This window comes from Triticum urartu, chromosome 5A, assembly GCF_056163025.1.
Source record: "Triticum urartu cultivar PI428250 chromosome 5A, HENAU_Tu73, whole genome shotgun sequence".
NCBI classification, from domain to species: domain Eukaryota; kingdom Viridiplantae; phylum Streptophyta; class Magnoliopsida; order Poales; family Poaceae; genus Triticum; species Triticum urartu.
The window spans coordinates 71,368,638-71,387,055 of NC_141877.1; the positions used below are offsets into that span (position 1 = coordinate 71,368,638).

At 47.9% G+C, this 18,418-nt stretch overlaps 1 non-coding gene and 2 pseudogenes across 1 annotated transcript; all 3 read right to left on the reverse strand.

Annotated features, from left to right (window-relative positions):
* Nucleotides 1-6,438: 6,438 nt before the first annotated feature.
* Nucleotides 6,439-6,557, reverse strand: LOC125511809 (5S ribosomal RNA). Its single transcript, XR_007285126.1, has one exon. It is a non-coding gene; the product is annotated as a 5S ribosomal RNA (ribosomal RNA).
* Nucleotides 6,558-6,922: 365 nt separating this feature from the next.
* On the reverse strand, nucleotides 6,923-7,041 carry LOC125511712 (5S ribosomal RNA; annotated as a pseudogene).
* Nucleotides 7,042-7,433: 392 nt separating this feature from the next.
* On the reverse strand, nucleotides 7,434-7,552 carry LOC125511935 (5S ribosomal RNA; annotated as a pseudogene).
* Between the last annotated feature and the right edge of the window lie 10,866 nt (nucleotides 7,553-18,418).

Consider the following 18,418-nt stretch of genomic DNA (forward strand, 5'->3'; position numbering starts at 1 on the left):
CTGGGAGAAACACATGCTCAAAAATCAAAAGCTTCTGCAATAAATAAATAAAGACAATTCCCAAAACTTGCTAGTAAAACGGTACTATGTGTACTAGAGGAGTCTTGTCAGGCACATAGATGCATATTCAGAAACCAAAACTATGATAAGTATAGGCAAGTGTAACTGGTCACTGAAGTAGCTCATGTCATTGCTTCTATCTGTCATGGACTGGTTTTTCAAGCAAAGCAGGATCATATTACAAGGATAGTAAATAAAAATCAAATCACCTTCCTCTTCCTCACAACATCACAACACATGGGCATAATAGCCACTGTCAAGCTTATGTATAATAAGAGGACGGTAATGTGGCTGGAGACCAAGTAGGACGACCAATATTGAGAGTTACAACTACTTAAGCAAACAAAAAAGAAGGCTCGAACAACTAAATAAAAACACCACTCCCTTCAGAACTAGACAAACCGATACAATTCAGTTGAGTTTTAAGGTTGACTAATTGCGCCCTTGTAAGTGCCTAGCAAACAGACTACATGAATGGCATAAAGAAAGGAACATGCCAATGCACTCCAGGTTTTGCAGCAAGTTGTACTTAAAATATTCACCTTAGACAATCCATGACTGTGTATTGCGTTAGATAATGCAAACAAGAACAGAAGGCAACTTTGCATATATAGAAATGTTAGCAAATGCAAACTCCCAAGTCTAACCAGGAAGCATCAGATGCCGATGCATAACACTCTCACTCGCTTACACACACTACCGCCCCAAAATTCAGAACTTACCTAGTACTTGGCGCGTCGGCTCAATCAGGCATGGGGCGAAGGAAGGGGAAGTGGAGAGGGGAGGGGCACCTGCGCAGGGGCCGGGTAGTGACGGACAGTGGCGAGTTTACACGGGTTACGGACGGCGGAGGCGAAGCCGCTCGGTGAAACAGAAGGCGGTGGCGACGGTGAGATGGGGTCGGTCGGAGGAAGAAGACATGCTCCGGCGGGCCTACTCCTCCTAGTGCTCCGGCGGCGGAGCGGGCGCGGGGGTCGTCGGGTGCGGGGGAGGCGACGGGGGCGCGGGGGCAGCGGCGGCGCAGTACGGGTCGGGGCACTGGGAGGGTGAGATGTGATCGATTGGGGAAGATAGAAAGGGGACTGGGGATTTTAGTGGGGGGGAGGGTTAGCAATGGCGCACCACCTAGCGGTGCGCGATTAGTATTTTTTTATAGCAATGGCGCACCTCCTGGCGGTGCGCCATTAGTAATCTTTTTTTGGATAGCAATGGCGCATCCCCTAGAGGTGCGCCATTAGTAATCTTTTTTTGGACAGCAATGGCGCACCCCCTAGCGGTGCGCCATTAGTAATTTTTTTAGGATTTTTGTTGCCTAGCGGAGGGCCGACATCGGCGTCTTGAACCCTAGGTCTCGCTCGAGGGGGGGGAGGGGCTGGGTGGTGCGCTCGGCCGATTCCGTTGGGGGGAACCGAGCGAGGAGACAGGGGAGGGTGCGGGGGATCGTTGGCGGCGGTGGAGCGGGGGAAGGTGCGGGGGGTCGGCAGCGGAGCGGGGGAGGGTGCGGGGGGTCGGCGGCGGCGGTGGAGCGGGGGAGGGTGCGGGGGGTGCTCGGCGGCGAGGGGGATCTGGCGAGGGGGGATAGCGATAGAGATGGAGGGGGGTCGAGATCGAGTGTCCTCATGAATATTCAATATTTTTTCATATTGAATATGAAAAAATATCATCAAATTTGAAAAAATATTCATGAATTCAAAAAGTGCCCATGAATTAAATTTAAAATATTCATGAGTTCAAAAAATATTAACAAATTCAATACTTTTTGTGAATTAGAAATTCAATACCATAATTAACATAAATAAATATTCATGAGGACACTTGAACAGAAGAAATATCATTTCAATATGTCGAAATACAATCGAGAAATGAAGGCTACAATTTAAATACAATCGATCTTAGCTAGCTATCTGCTCACAATCTTCTTGCCCTTATTTTTTGTAAATGGAGTTCTTCTCTTGAACAGACGTCCTTTAGGTAGGGTGGTCCTGCTTCTTCTTGTGGTCTATGCTGGTACTTCACCGTCGTCGTTATGTTCCATCTTCGGGTCGCCATACTTGTCGAAGTCTTGCTCATTGGCGACTCCATCCATTCCGATGATCTTTCTTGTGCCTCTCCTCACGACAACACGACTGGGCTTTGACGGGTCGATAATGAAGAAGCATTGGTCCACTTGGGAAGCCAGTACCATGGCTCATTTTTCGTGGTGACGTTTGCGCCCGCGGTCTTGGATTTGGCTTCGGGTATAACCATGGTGGTGAAATACCGGTCTTCTTTTATGACGCTCTTGGCCCATCTGACACAGAACATCGGGACCTTCTCTCCAGCGTAGCTTAGCTCCCAGATCCCCTCGATCCTTCCGTAGTATCTGTCCTTGTCGTTACTGGTGTAGGATTCCATTGTTACCCCAGAGTTCTGATAACCATCGCTCTTCATGTCCTTTCCCTCGGTGTAGAATGTGTAGCCCTTGATATCGTACGCCTCATACGTCATCAGGTTGTGCTCGGCACCCTGTGACAAGGCGAATATGAGTTGTTCTTCCGCGGAAGAATCCTCATGTAAAGGGTACGACAGAAGCTTCTGCTTGAACCAACACATGAAACATGAGTTGTTCTCTTTGATTATATCTCTGTCCATCCTCTGTTGGCCTCGGTCATTGTATGTCTTCTCAATAAAGGTTTTGTGCTCTACCACCCAAGGATCGACCATGTCTATGTGTTGTAGCGCGACTAGGTTTGCTCTTTCAAAGTCGGCGAGTCGACCCTCGAAGCCGACATGCATTTCGCGGCGACCCTCACGGTGACCCAATCCAGCGAGCCTGCCGAGGTGCCTGTTGACGGGAAGAACAACGGGGTTCTCGATGCCTAGATAATTCGTGCAGTAGGAGATGAAATCTTCGGTCAGAAAGCCCCTGGCTATGCTTCCCTGTAGACGTGAGATGTTGTGAACATATCCTTTGATTACACCATTCATCCTTTCGAACGGCATCATGTTGTGCTGGAACGTCGGCCCGAGTTGGATGATATCCTCCACGATATGGACCAGCAGATGCACCATAACGTCGAAGAATGCGGGCGGGAAGTACATCTCAAGCTCACATAGTATCACCACGATCTCTTCCTGTAACCTTCTGAGTTGCCTCACGACAACCGACTTCGGAGAGATGACGTCAAAAAAGTTGCATAGACCAAATAGCATTTCACGGACATGCGCGTCCATGAATCCCACAGATTGCAACTGGAAGTATCTGCATCATCAGCACGTGACAGTCGTGAGACTTCATCGTGCTGAACTTCTGCTTCGCTGAGTCTAGGTATCTACTAATTATCTTCCCTGCATAACCATAAGGAAGTTTTACTCCTATGAGGCAGGTGAAAAACTGATTGATCTCCTCCTGACTTAGAGTGAAGCACGCGGGAGGGAAGTCATTTCCAGTGTTCTTGGCCTTTTTGCCTTTGCGACGACTTTCCGTGTCCTGCTTCGGCTCATCATCATCATCATCATCATTAGCGTGAAGCTTCTCCCTGATGCCCATTGATTTCAAGTCTGCCCTTGCTTTCGGCCCATCTTTGGTCCTCTCTGGCATGTTGAGCAGGGTACCAAGCAGGCTCTCGCACACGTTCTTCGTGATATGCATGACATCAAGGCTATGAGGCACACGGTGGATCTTCCAGTACAGCAAGTCCCAGAAAACAGACCTCGTTTTCCATATCTTCAGCAGTGGCTCTGGCGCCTTTCGCTTCTTTCCCGGCTCTGGCGCCTTTTGCTTCTTTCCCGGCAGTGGGCAATCTTTCCAATTTTTCAACAACTCGTCTATTTCCTCGCCGCTCCTCGTACGCGGGCGTCTTCGGGGTTAGGTTTCACCATCGAACAGATCCTTGCATTTTCTCCACGAGTCATCGTCGCGAAGCCACCTTCGATGTCCCATGAACACGGTTTCGAAGACCCAGGATCTCTATCTAGCTGGCGATACGTTGTGTCATCCACGCGCCTGACGCATCCAGAAAATCCGTGGACCACCTGCCCCGCGACATATCTGTAACCGAGATAGTCCTGCACCGTCGTGAGCAGTGCGGCTCTCATAGGGAAATATTCTTTCTCTGCGGCGTCCCACGTATTGGATAGCGTTTTCCACAGCGTGTCTAGCTCCTCTTTTAGCAGCCCCAGATACAGATTAATGTCGTTCCCTGGCTGTTTCGGCCCTTCAATTAGCATACTCATGTGAATGTACTTCCTCTTCATGCACAACCAGGGGGGAAGTTGTACATCCACACAAACACAGGCCAGGTGCTATGTGTGCTTCTCTGGATGCCAAACAGATTGACTCCATCGGTGCTTGTGCCCAGCACGATGTTCCTTGGATCATTCCCAAATTCTGGGTGTTCGAAGATCAACGCTTGCCACTGGCTCCCATCCTTAGGGTGACTCAGCATCTTGTCTTTTTTATTTATCTTCGGATCATTTGCGTCATCTTCTCGCTTCTTATCCTCCCTATCTGCGTGCCAATGCAGGAGCTTTTCTACCTTAAGGTCCGCGAAATACCGCTGCAGACGAGGAGTGATCGGAAAGTACCACACCACTTTTCGAGGAGCTTTCTTCCTCTTCTTGTATCGAGTGACGCCGCACACCAGACATATGGTAGACTCCGCATGCTCGTCCCGATAAATGATGCAATTGTTCATGCACACATGGTATTTCACGTGCGGTAAATCCAGAGGACACACGATTTTCTTCGCCTCCTCGAAACTAGTCGGGCACTTGTTCCCCTTGGTAAGACGTTCGTGCCTAAATGACATGTTCTCGTCGAAGCATGCGTCGGTCATTTTGTGTTTTACCTTCATCTCCAAAGCCATGAGCATTACTTTCAGGCGGGTATCCTCGGGCCTGCATCCTTCATACAATGGAGTAACCGCATCTATCTCCAATTGATCTAGCTTGGCTTTCTCCCAGGCGACAGCTCTTGCGTTATCCGTCTGCTTGAGAAGCAGCTCTTGAATATGAGGGTCCTGCACCCAGCCCATTGATGGTCCATCATCGTCTGCTCCGGCATCTTCATCTTCATGATCATGCCCTTCGTCTTGATCTTCCTCATCATCATGTCCGGCATCTTCTACATGGTGACTGTGTACAACATCACCGTTGTGATCATGTCCTAGAGATTCTTCGTCTTCTCGCCCGCCCTCGCCGCGGTTGTTGTCTTGCTGCCCTTCCTCATTTCTTGCCCGGCCCCCATGGATGACTTCATAGTCATCCATGAAACCACGCAAGAGCAGGTGGTCCCGCACCTGCCTAGAATCCGGGTCCGCAATAAGGCTCTTCAGCTTGCATCTTCGACACAAACATCTTATCTCCGTCTCGTTCTTTTGAAGCATCTCGGCCTTTGCGGAGCTCAAAAACCTATTCATGATGCCTTCGGTCATCGTACGGACCATGGTCTCCTGCGGGGTAGAGCAAAACGATATTTTAGAACCAAGAAAAAATTTGGCATGACTTTCCCTACAAATAGGACCAAAAAGAATGCATAGTGCCAAAATTCTCGCCGAAACGGAAATGAATCAACATTCTGGCAAAATATTGGCAACGATCACATTTCAAATACCGGTACCCGCAAACACAAACATATATGCAACACCACAAACATACATAGATCTAGCTAGGCCATAAAAAGTGCTTGTGCACGTTGTTGGAGGGAGGAAAAAGTAGATCTACAACATAAAGAAAGCTTTCCCCTTACTTACCTATCAAAAAAAGGTAATTTAACCACTTAATTTGGATGAATCTATGGTGCAAATGAGGTGGGGAGGAGGAGGCACCCGAGACAAGCTTGGAGGAGGAGGTGGAGAGAATGAAGTGGGGAAAGTGAGTGTGTAGGTGGCTGTCCAAAATATATAGCTGGTCTCAGGTTACTAATGGCGCACCACCTACAAATGCGCCATTAGTAATGGCACACCATGGTTACTAGTGCCGCACCAGCTGGTGGTGCGCCATTAGTAGTTTTTCAAAAAAATGATAGAAGTGGCGCACGGGGTGAGTGGTGTGCCATTGCTAGTGAAAACTAGTAATGGCGCACTGTGCCCTGGTGCGCGATTAGTATTTTTGGAAGAAAAAAATATGTTAGTAGTGGCGCACCATGGGCGTGGTGCGCCATTAGTGTCTATCACACTAATGGCGCACCAACACATGGTGCGCCACTTCTATATAGTAGTGGCACACCACATGTCTGGTGCGCCATTAGTGTCCATATTATCTATAGCCCTTTTTTCCTAGTAGTGATGAGATGCGAGCTAAAACATATTGCAAACGTCAAAAATAAGATAACGGGGTTAATATATATCGCCCACATGCGTTCTATTTCTCACGGGGCACAAAATAATAATTGAAAAGGGAATGCAACACGAGGACTTCCCAGGAGGTCACCCATCCGAATACTACTCTCGCCCAAGCACGCTTAACTTCGGAGTTCTAATGGGATCCAGTGCTATAGTGCTGGTATGATCGCATCCGACATGTTACCCCCGGCTTCATCCCTTATGCTTCCCACTCCCAGGTCCGCTACAAAGACATCTGTACACTCTTACTACCATTACAACCGTTGCCTAATAATGGATAATGCCCTATACTACTTACTCTATCGCTCAACTACGGAGATGAGTTTACCACGATTTCCACCCCTCCCTCTCTACCGCAGCAACACGTATTTTACACCCCATTCAGAAAGCGCTTTTCGCGCCCCAACTCCCCCTAGACACGTGAGTAATGAGATGCGAGCTAAAACATATCGCAAACATCAAAAATAAGATAACGGGGTTAATATATATCGCGCACGTGCGTTCCGTTTCTCACAAGGCGCAAAATAATAATTAAAAAGGGAATGCAACATGAGGACTTCCCAGGAGGTCATCCATCCTAGTACTACTCTCGCCCAAGCACGCTTAACTTTGGAGTTTTCATGGGATCCGGCGCTTTAGTGCTAGTATGATCGCATCTGACATGTTACCCCCGGCTTCATCCCTTATGCTTTCCACTCCCAGGTCCACTACAAAGACGACTGTACATTCTTACTACCATTACAACCATTGCCTAATAATGGATAATGCCCTATACTACTTACTCTCTCGCTCAACTACGGAGACGAGTTTACCATGACTTCCACCCCTCCCTCTATACCGCAGCAACACGTATTTTACACCCCTTTCATAACGCGCTTTTCGCGCCCCAACTCCCCCTAGACGCGTGAGTAATGAGCTGCGAGCTAAAACATATCGCAAACATCAAAAATAAGTTAACGGGTTAATATATATATATATATATATATATATATATATATATTGCACACGTGCGTTTTGTTTCTCACGATGCGCAAAATAATAATTAAAAAGGGAATGCAACACGAGGACTTCCCAGGAGGTCACCCATCCTAGTACTACTCTCGCCCAAGCATGCTTAGCTTCGATGTTCTGATGGGATCCGGTGCTTTAGTGCTGGTATGATCGTATCCGACATCTTACCCCTGGCTTGTTGACGGTGATGATGAAGTTACCGACGCAGGGCTTTGCCTAAGCACTACGACAATATGACCGAGGTGGAAAACTGTGGAGGGGGGCACCGCACACGGCTAAAGATCAACTTATGTGTCCATGGGGTGCCCCCTCCCCCGTATATAAAGGAGGGCCAGCCACAAGTAGGAGTAGGAGAAGAAGGAAGGGAGGAAGAAGGGAAGGAAAAGGGGGCCCCGGCCCCCTAGACCTAGTCCAATTCGGTTTGGGATAGGGGGGGCACACACCACACCATGGCCTGCCTCCTCTTTTCCACCATTAGGCCCATGAGGCCCAATAACTACCCGGGGGGGTTCCGGTAACCCCCGGTACTCCGAAACAACCCGAACCATTCCCGTGTCTGAATGTAGCCTTCCGATATATGATCTCATCGTCATGTTCATGATCTCATCCAGGACTCCGAACAACCTTCGGTGCATCAAATCACATAACTCATAATACATATCGTCATCGAATGTTAAGCGTGCGGACCCTACGGGTTCGAGAACTATGTAGACATGACTGAGACACATCTCCGGTCAATAACCAATAGCGGAACCTAGATGCTCATATTGGTTCCTACATATTCTACGAAGATCTTTATCGGTCAAACCACACAACAACATATGTTGTTCCCTTTATCATCGGTATGTTACTTGCCCGAGATTCGATTGTCGGTAACATCATACCTAGTTCAATCTCGTCACCGACAAGTCTCTTTACTCGTTCTGTAATGCCTCATCCCGTGACTAACTCATTAGTCACATTGCTTGCAAGGCTCATAGTGATGTGCATTACCGAGAGGGCATAGAGATACCTTTCCAATAAACGGAATGACAAATCCTAATCTCGATCTATGCCAACTCAACAAACACCATTGGAGACACCTGTAGAGCATCTTTATAATCACCACTTACGTTGTGATGTTTGATAGCACACAAGGTGTTCCTACGGTATTCGGAATTTGCATAATCTCATAGTCTGAGGAACATGTATAAGTCATGAAGAAAGCAATAGAAATAAACTAAACGGTCATAGTGCTAAGCTAACGGATGGGTCTTGTCCATCACATCATTCTCTAATGCTGTGATCCCGTTCATCAAATGACAACACATGTCTATGGCTAGGAAACTTAACCATCTTTGATTAACGAGCTAGTCAAGTAGAGGCATACTAGGGACACTTTGTTTGTCTATGTATTCACACATGTACTAGGTTTCCGGTTAATACAATTCTAGCATGAATAATAAACATTTATCATGATATAAGGAAATATAAATTACAACTTTATTATTGCCTGTAGGGCATATTTTCTTTAGTCTCCCACTTGCACTAGAGTCAGTAATCTACTTCACATCATCATGTGATTTCACACCAATAGTTCACATCTTTATGTTATTAGTTCACATCTTCATGTGACTAATACCCAAAGGGTTTACTAGAGTCAATAATCTAGTTCACATCGCTATGTGGTTAACACCCAAAGAGTGATCATGTTTTGCTTGAGAGAAGTTTAGTCTATGGTTCTGCAACATTCAGATCTGTATGTATTTTGCAAATTTTCTACGTCCACAATACTCTGCATGGACCTACTCTAGCTAATTGCTCCCACTTTCAATATGTATCTAGATCGAGACTTAGAGTCATCTAGATCGGTGTCAAAAGCTTGCATCAACATAACTCTTTACGACAAACTGTTTTATCACCTCCATAATCGAGAAATATTTCCTTAGTCCTCTAAGGATAATTTTGACCATTGTCCAGTGATCTACTCCTAGATCACTATTGTACTCCCTTGCCAAAATCATGCTAAGGTATACAATAGGTCTGGTACACATCATAGCATACTTTATAGAACCTATGACTGAGGCATAGGGAATGACTTTTCATTCTCTTTCTATTTTCGGCCGTGGTCTGGTTTTGAGTCTTTACTCAACTTCACACCTTGCAACATAGACAAGAATTCCTTCTTTGACTGTTCCATTTTGAACTTCTTCAAAATCTTGTCAAGGTATGCACTCATTGAAAAAACTTACCAAGCATCTTGATCTATATCTATAGATTTTGATGCTCAATATGTAAGCAGCTTTACCGAGGTCTTTCTTTGAAAAGCTCCTTTGAAACACTCCTTTATGCTTTCCAGAAAATTCTACATCATTTCCGATCAACAATATGTCATTCACATATATTTATCAGAAAGGCTATAGTGCTCCCACTCACTTTCTTGTAAATACAGGCTTCACCGCAAGTCTTTATAAAACTATATGCTTTGATCAACTCATCAAAGCATATATTCCAACTCCGAGATGCTTGCACCAGTCCATAGATGGATCGCTGGAGCTTGCACACTTTGTTAGCATCTTTAGGATTGACAAAACCTATTGGTTGCATCCTATACAACTCTTTTTTAATAAATCCATTAAGGAATGTAGTTTTGATATCCATTTGCCAGATTTCATAAAATTGGGCAACCACTAACATGATTCAAACAGATTTTTAAGCATCGATACGAGTGAGAAAATCTCATCGTAATCAACACTTTGAACTTGTCGAAAACCTTTTGCAACAATTCGAGCTTTGTAGATATTAACACTACTATCAGCGTTCTCTTCCTCTTGAAGATCCATTTATTCTAAATGGCTCACCGATCATCGGGCAAGTCAATCAAAGTCCATAATTTTTCCTCGTACATGGATCCCATCTCATATTTCATGGCCTTAAGCCATTTCTCGGAATCTGGGCTCATCATCGCTTCCTCATAGTTTGTAGGTTCATCATGGTCTAGTGATATGACTTCCAGAACTGGTTTACCGTACCACTCTGGTATGGAACGTACTCTGCTTGACCTACGAGGTTCGGTAGTAACTTGATCTGAAGCTTCATGATCATCATCATTAACTTCCTCACTAATTGGTGTAGGCATCACTGGAACTGATTTCTATGATGAACTACTTTCCAATTCAGGAGAAGGTACAATTACCTCATCAAGTTCTACTTTCCTCCCACTCACTTATTTTGAGAGAAACTCCTTCTCTAGAAAGGATCCACTCTTAGAAACAAAGATCTTGCCTTCGGATCTGTGATAGAAGGTGTACCCAATAGTTTCTTTTGGGTATCCTATGAAGACGCACTTCTCAGATTTGGGTTTGAGCTTATCAGGCTGAAACTTTTTCACATAAGCATCGCAACCCCAAACTTTAAGAAATGACAGCTTAGGTTTCTTGCTAAACCACAGTTCATACGGTGTCATCTCAACAGATTTTTAGACATAACGTGAATGCAGCTGTCTCTAATGCATAACCCCAAAACTATAGTGGTAAATCGGTAAGAGACATCATAGATTGCACCATATCTAATAAAGTATGGTTATGATGTTCGGACACACCATTACGCTATGGTGTTCCAGGTGGCGTGAGTTGCAAAACTATTCGACATTGTTTCAAATGAAGGCCAAACTCGTAACTCAAATATTTCGTCTCCGCGGTCATATCGTAGAAACTTTATTTTCTTGCTACGATGATTCTCCACTTCACTCTGAAATTCTTTGAACTTTTCAAACGTTTAAGACTTGTGTTCCATTAAGTAGATATACTCATATCTTCTCAAATCATCTATTAAGGTCAGAATATAACGATACCCGCTGCGAGCCTCAACACTCGTTGGATCGCATACATCAGTATGTATTTTTTTCCAATAAGTTTGTTGCTCGCTCCATTGTTCCGGAGAATGGAGTCATAGTCATCTTGCCCATGAGGCATGGTTCGCAAGCATCAAGTGATTCATAATCAAGTGATTCCAAATGCCCATCAGCATGGAGTTTCTTCATGCGCTTTACACCAATATGACCTAAATGGCAGTGCCATTAGTATTTTGCACTATCATTATCAACTTTGCATCTTTTGGCATCAATATCATGAATATGTGTATCACTACGATCGAGCTTCAATAAATCATTCACCTTAGGTGTATGACCATAGAAGGTTTTATTCATGTAAACAGAATAACAATTATTCTTTGACTTAAATGAATAACCATATTGCAATAAACATGATCCAATCATAGCGAACACCAAATAACATTTATTTTAGGTTCAACACTAATCCCGAAGGTAAAGGGAGTGTGCGATGGTGATCTTATCAACCTTGGAATCACTTCCAACACACATCGTCACCTCGCCTTCAACTAGTCTCTGTTCATTTTGTAACTTCTGTTTCAAGTTACTAATCATAGCAACTGAACCAGTATCAAATACCCAGGGGTTACTATGAACACCATTAAAGTACACATCAATAACTTGTATATCATATATACTTTTGTTCACTTTGCCATCCTTCTTATCCGCCAAGTATTTGGGGCAGTTCCGCTTTCAGTGACCATTTCCTTTGCAATAGAAGCACTCAGTTTCAGGCTTGGGTCTAGCTTTGGGCTTCTTCATGGGAGTGGCAACTTGCTTGCCATTCTTCTTGAAGTTCTCTTTCTTTCCCTTGCCCTTTTACTTGAAACTAGTGGTCTTGTTAACTGTCGGTGTCAAAACCAGCGGATCTCGGGTAGGGGTCCCGAACTGTGCGTCTAGGCCGGATGGTAACAGGAGGCAAGGGACACGAAGTTTTACCCAGGTTCAGGCCCTCTTGATGGAGGTAAAACCCTACGTCCTGCTTGATTGATATTGATGATATGGGTGTTACCAGAGTAGATCTACCACGAGATCAGAGAGGCTAAACCCTAGAAGCTAGCCTACGGTATGATTGTATGTTGTGATTGTTGTCCTACGGACTAAAACACTTCGGTTTATATAGACACCAGAGAGGGTTAGGGTTACACAAGGTCGGTTACGAAGGAGGAGATATCCATATACGCGTTGCCTAGCTTGCGTTCCATGCCAAGTAGAGTCCCATCCGGAAACGAGACGAAGTCTTCAATCTTGTATCTTCATAGTCTAACAGTCTGGCCAATGGAGATAGTCCGGCTGTCCGGAGACCCCCTAATCCAGGACTCCCTCAGTATCCCCTGAACCAGGCTTCAATGACGATGAGTCCGGTGCGCAGTTGTCTTCGGCATTGCAAGGCGGGTTCCTTCTCCGAATACATCACAGAAGAATTTGAATATGAGGATAGTGTCCGACCCTGCAAAATAAGTTCCACATTTCACTATAGAGAATAATGCTTTCGCAGATCTAATCCTCTAGCTTGTTTTGGCAGCATGACGTTACGTCACGGCCTGGCGATTATTCGAACTATTTCTTTTAACCAGCCCCGCACATAACGCGAGGTAGTTTTTCGACACGTCTTGTCAAAGCAGAGATCATTTCCCCTTATTACGGGATTCTCATCAATACGGGCGTGGATAACCCAACCGCGCCATCAATTGCGGCGTTTGGGGGATAAGCGAGTTTTACCAAGCAAGTGGGGACGCTCAATTTTGTTCGCCCATATAAAGGGATAAGGATTCACCTTTCTATCCATGCCTTCTTCCTCCTCTGCTCATCCGCTCCCGCACACTCGAGCTCTAGCGCCCAAGTCCCCACTTCCATCTCAACCCTCCCCAACCATGTCCGGAGCGGGAGGCAAGTGGATGGTCTCCTCCGTCATGGAGGGAGACATCAAGAAACTGAGGAGAGCCGGATACCTGCACGACGACATCGCGCACCGGCTCCCAGATGAGGGACAGCTCATCCCCACCCCCGAGCCCCATGAGAGGGTGGTATTCCTCACCCATTTCCTCCGCGGACTAGGATTCCCTCTCCATCCCTTCATCCGGGGGCTCATGTTTTATTATGGCCTAGATTTCCATGATCTAGCCCCAAACTTCATCCTCAACATCTCGGCGTTTATCGTCGTGTGCGAGGCCTTCCTCCGCATCAAGCCCCACTTCGGCTTATGACTGAAGACCTTTAATGTCAAGCCGAAGGTAGTGAGCAGCCGCCAGGCGGAGTGCGAAGGCGCCATAGTGGGCAAGATGCCCAACATCACATGGCTCGAGGGCACCTTCGTGGAGACCATAAAGGGGTGGCAATCGGGGTGGTTCTATATCACCAAGCCGCGCGACCCCGCATGGGTAGCGGCCCCAGAGTTCCGATCTGGCATCCCCATGCGCCTCACCTCCTGGAAAGAGAAGGGCATCTCCTGGGGTAATTCAAAAGAGCTGACCGGACTCTAGTCATGTATTCAGAACATGGTGGATAAGAAGCTCAAGCTTGTCAACATAGTCCAGGTTATGCTCGTTCGCCGGATACTCCCGTGCCAACAACGGGAGTTTACCTTGTGGGAGTTCAATCCGGCGCAGCACCGAACTCTGAACAGGCTCTTCGACACGACTCATGAAGATGCCTGGAGGGTGCTGTTCAAGGGTGTCGCGGTCCCTCCCCCCCATTACTGAGGATCGCAGATTCAGCGCGAAGCGCCACGCCAGTGCGGTAAGTTGTTTTACCTCTTACATGATATTTCTTTTATATATATAGATTCGCTCTATGCGGCATCTAAACTCCCGTAATTTTGACAGGACTGGCAGAAGATGGCCGGACAGATCGACCGTCCGGCTCCCTTGCCCGAAGGCCCCGCAGACGCTCTTCTGACGAAGATGCTGACTCCATCCCCTTATAAGGTGCCGGAGAAGACCAAGAAGGCCAAGGGAGCTCGAAAGAGTTCCCGACGCCAGGCGTCGTCGGACTCACCGTCCGATGACTCTGCGGCGCACTCTTCCCCCGAAGACGAGGAAGAGGAAGAAGAGGCTCCCCCACCGAGTGGGGGAGACAAGAAAAGGAAGGCCACCCCAACTGGGGAGGCTGAAGGGTCCAAGAAGGGAAGGATGCTCCTTCCGGACAGCTCTACCGCCGCCGACGAAAGTGAAGACGAGTGGTTGCCCAGGGGCAAGCCCCAGGGGAGATCGTAAGTGTTTGGATACCAAAGTAACCCATAGGATTCCTTTGTCGCATTGCGTTCCCTAACGCCGAACTCAATTGTACAGGCCGCCCCGAGCCAATATCGAGGTATCCTCGGACGGCTCCCTAGGCTCGTCACACATAGATAGCGATCCAGTCCCGACCGCCACCTCCCCTCATCCGGCCGACGATGTCGAGGTGTTGTCTCAAGAGGCACCGAATCGAGGGGGACAGTCCTGGAGGTGCCTCAAGGCGACCTTCCGGACACCGGGAGCCGAGGGGACGGGGTCCCCGAGAGCTCCGAGTTCGGCCCTCAACCGAACACCGCGCCGGACCCTCCAACGGATCCGAGCTCGGGCAGGCGGTCCCCTTCTAAGGAGGGTGAGACGCCTGTGCCGGTGACCTCTATCCACCCAGAGGTGCCGGACACTATGTTGGAAGCGCTTCGCAGCGCTTCCATCGAGGAGGAGCACCGCACTATCATGAGTGCGGTGATCCAGAAGGTTCAGTCCGCCAAGAGCGGATTGACTGAAGCCTATACTAGCCTTCTAAAAGGCTTCGAGGTAAGTGTTTTAAAATGTAGTAGAAGTGTTACCGCATAGACAGTAGCCCCTGATGCTTTGTTCTATGTTCGTGAAGAAAAGCCGAACAGAGGATCAAATAATATCGCATGAGTCTAATATAAGTATGTCAATATGCATATGCAGGCTTCGCTTCTGGCGTCCGCCGCACTAACTGCGGAGGTCGCCGTACTGAAGGAGGCCCTCGAGGGGTCCCAGAAAAGCTCGGCCTTGCTAAGAGGCAGCTCGAGGAGAACAAGGGTAAGTAATACCCCGTCTATAGATATATGTATATAAAAAAGGATGCCATTGCAAAATAACAGGATCATTGTATGTTTTTACAGGGGCCACGACCGAGGTGGCGACCCTGAAGCAAGCGCTGTCCTAGGCCGAAGAAAAGGCGGCCCAGGAGCGCACCGAGCGAGAGAGGCACGAGGCTCGGGTGGGTGAGGTGCAGCAAGAGCTCCAGGCTCTCGTGACAAAGCACGAGGCGTTGGAGCTTGACTTGAAGACGAAAGAGTCTGAGCTTGCCGCGGCCCGTGAGAGCGCGAAGAGTGCCAAGGCCGAGGCCTAGAAGGCCCTTCAAGAGAGCGACGCAATGAAGAAGATAGCGGTGGGTAAGGCTTTCTATATGCAAAGCAAGCATGTAAATGTGAATTACCGATTACTTGCACGAATCCGGAGCTCTTCAGGAGCATTCACAGATTTGCCCCACAGTGTGTCAGATGCCGCACTATTCTACCAGGCCGAGGACGGAAGCTCGGCGGAGAAGCTGTTCTGGTCTCAGTATGCTGAGGCCAAACATCCGGTGCCAATGAGCGACCAGCTGAAGCAGATGGCCGAGCTACATAAGGTGGCCGATCAGGCCATGAAGGGCTTCATAGTCCGGTTGTGGCCTGGCAACGCCCTTCCAACAGCTTCTTCGGCCTGGTGAGGCGGCTTGTGGATGCCTGCCCATGGCTGGAGATCGTGAAGCGATCTGTCGGCATTGAAGGTGCACGCCGGGCCTTCGCCCGTGTAAAAACGCAGTGGGTCAAGCTAGACGCCGTGAAGCTGATCAAGGAGGGGCCGCCGGAGGGCAAGGAGCACCGCCACCCCGAGATATACTACGAGGGTGTTCTGTCGGGCGCCCGTCTTATCGCGGATGAGTGTTCGCAAAATGTAATATTTGAACGAGACTTGCTCATTTTGTCCTGTATGTATGAAAACTTGTATCGTTTTGCTATGCAATGTTTGTGTGAATTTAAAATATTACCTTCTGTTTGGCTGTTTATCCAATCTGAGAGATGGCTAGTCCTCAGCTTCTGCCCCCATGCCACGAGTGCCGGGGTGTTTGGGATAAACCAGAGCACTCTTGTTCCCATGTTTGGGTCCTTCGAGGGAGGTGCTCAGCACAACGAACAAGGCAACCGGACTAATAATGCTTTATCACTCTCACTTAGCCATAGAATTCTATAATTTTAAATTTCGGCGAAGCCCCTAGTATTCGGAAGGCCGAATTCAGGGTGCGATACACACCTATAAGCCGGACGGAGCCGGCCCCTCGCCCTAAGCAGCATAAGTCTTTAGGGACTCAAAAAACCTCGCCGAACAGCAACCAGTCTCTCGCATTATCATGACAGTCAGTTTTAGCTTTCTCTACTGAGGTGCTCGGCCCGGCAGAACCGGGGCACAATCGCAGTAGTTCTCCCAGCGCTACCTTAGCCGATAGAGCGGAACGTAAGGTACCAAAACATAGGAGCCGGGTAAACCCAACATTTGACCAAAGACATGATTCGGAGCTGATGCATATAATGCTATAAGTTCGGGGTGCCGCACTTGTGAAAGTGTTCGGACTTTGCACACCATATTGTGGGTACATAAGCCCCTGGTGCATTGGCCGTACCAGAGTGTACGGTTGCTAGGCATCATTAATGAACACATTGATATGTATACATATAACAAAAATGCGATAATAGTCGTAATGTCATGCATTGTATATGAAATAATTGCATTAAAGCAGAGTGATACAGATAGTGTAATAAGCAAAAGAGTAGGACTATGTCCCTTCCAAGGGCGAGCTGAGGAATTATATGAAATTTGTAATCCACCTGGGAATTCCATGGTTGTCGGCCTCCTTGGTTGTTGTATCATGTGTTCGGCAATAGAGCTGCCGGACAATGTTTCCAGAGATTGAAGTCCTGAAAGAAAAAGAAAAATAACCAAACGGGAAGCCCCTGGTGCAGTTTAGGCCGCGCTTTGGGGCGTGCCGTGGTTGTGCCCCCCCCCCTCCCCACCTGTGCCCATGGTATTGTTAATGCGTAATTATGTACGCGCGGAACGAACAACGTCCTTGGGCTGGGATTAGGGTGGCCACCGTATTGCTACGCGAGCTCAGATCGCGCCAGGCGGTCTGTTTGCCGATTGCCCCAAGCGCGCTTGAAGGTGTCTGGGCTTTGAAATGCCGAACTGGTAGATTGCCTTGAGAGGCTGCTTTGCGCTTCTGTTGCAAGGGCCGCGGTGTGCTCCTCTGTTCGGAGAGAGCGCTCTGTGTTTCCGTTGACTGTAATAACTCCGCGGGGTCCTGGCATCTTGAGCTTGAGGTATGCATAATGTGGCACCGCATTGCATCTAGCAAATGCAGTTCGTCCGAGCAGTGCGTGGTAACCACTACGGAACGGGACTATATCGAAGATTAACTCTTCGCTTCGGAAGTTATCCGGGGATCCGAAGACCACTTCCAGTGTAATTGAGCCTGTGCAGTGGGCCTCTACGCCTGGAATGACGCCTTTAAAGGTCGTCTTAGTGGGTTTGATCCTTGAGGGGTCTATACCCATTTTGCGCACTATGTCCTGATAAAGCAGGTTCAGGCTACTGTCGCCGTCCATAAGGACTCGAGTGAGGTGAAATCCGTCGATGATTGGGTCTAGGACCAGTGCGGCGAATCCGCCATGACGGATACTAGTGGGGTGGTCCCTGCGAGCGAAGGTGATCGGACAGGAGGACCAAGGGTTGAACTTTCGGGCGACTAGCTCCAACGCATATACGTCCCTGAGTGCATGCTTCCGCTCCCTCTTGGGGATGTGGGTTGCGTATATCATGTTCACCGTCCGCACTTGCGGGGGAAACCTCTTCCGTCCTCCAGTGTGCGGCTGCCGGGGTTCTTCCTCGTCATCGCTATGCGGCCCCCTATCCTTGTTTTCGGCAATTAACTTGCCAGCCTGCTTGAACACCCAACAATCCATGTTGGTGTGATTGGCTGGCTTGTCTGGGGTGTCGTTTATTTGACACGAGCGATCGAGTATACGGTCCAAGCTGGACGGACCCGGCATACTTTGTTTGAATGGCTTCTTCCGCTGACCGGGTTTAGAGCCTTTGAATCCGGCATTGACTGTCGTATCCTCAGTACTTTC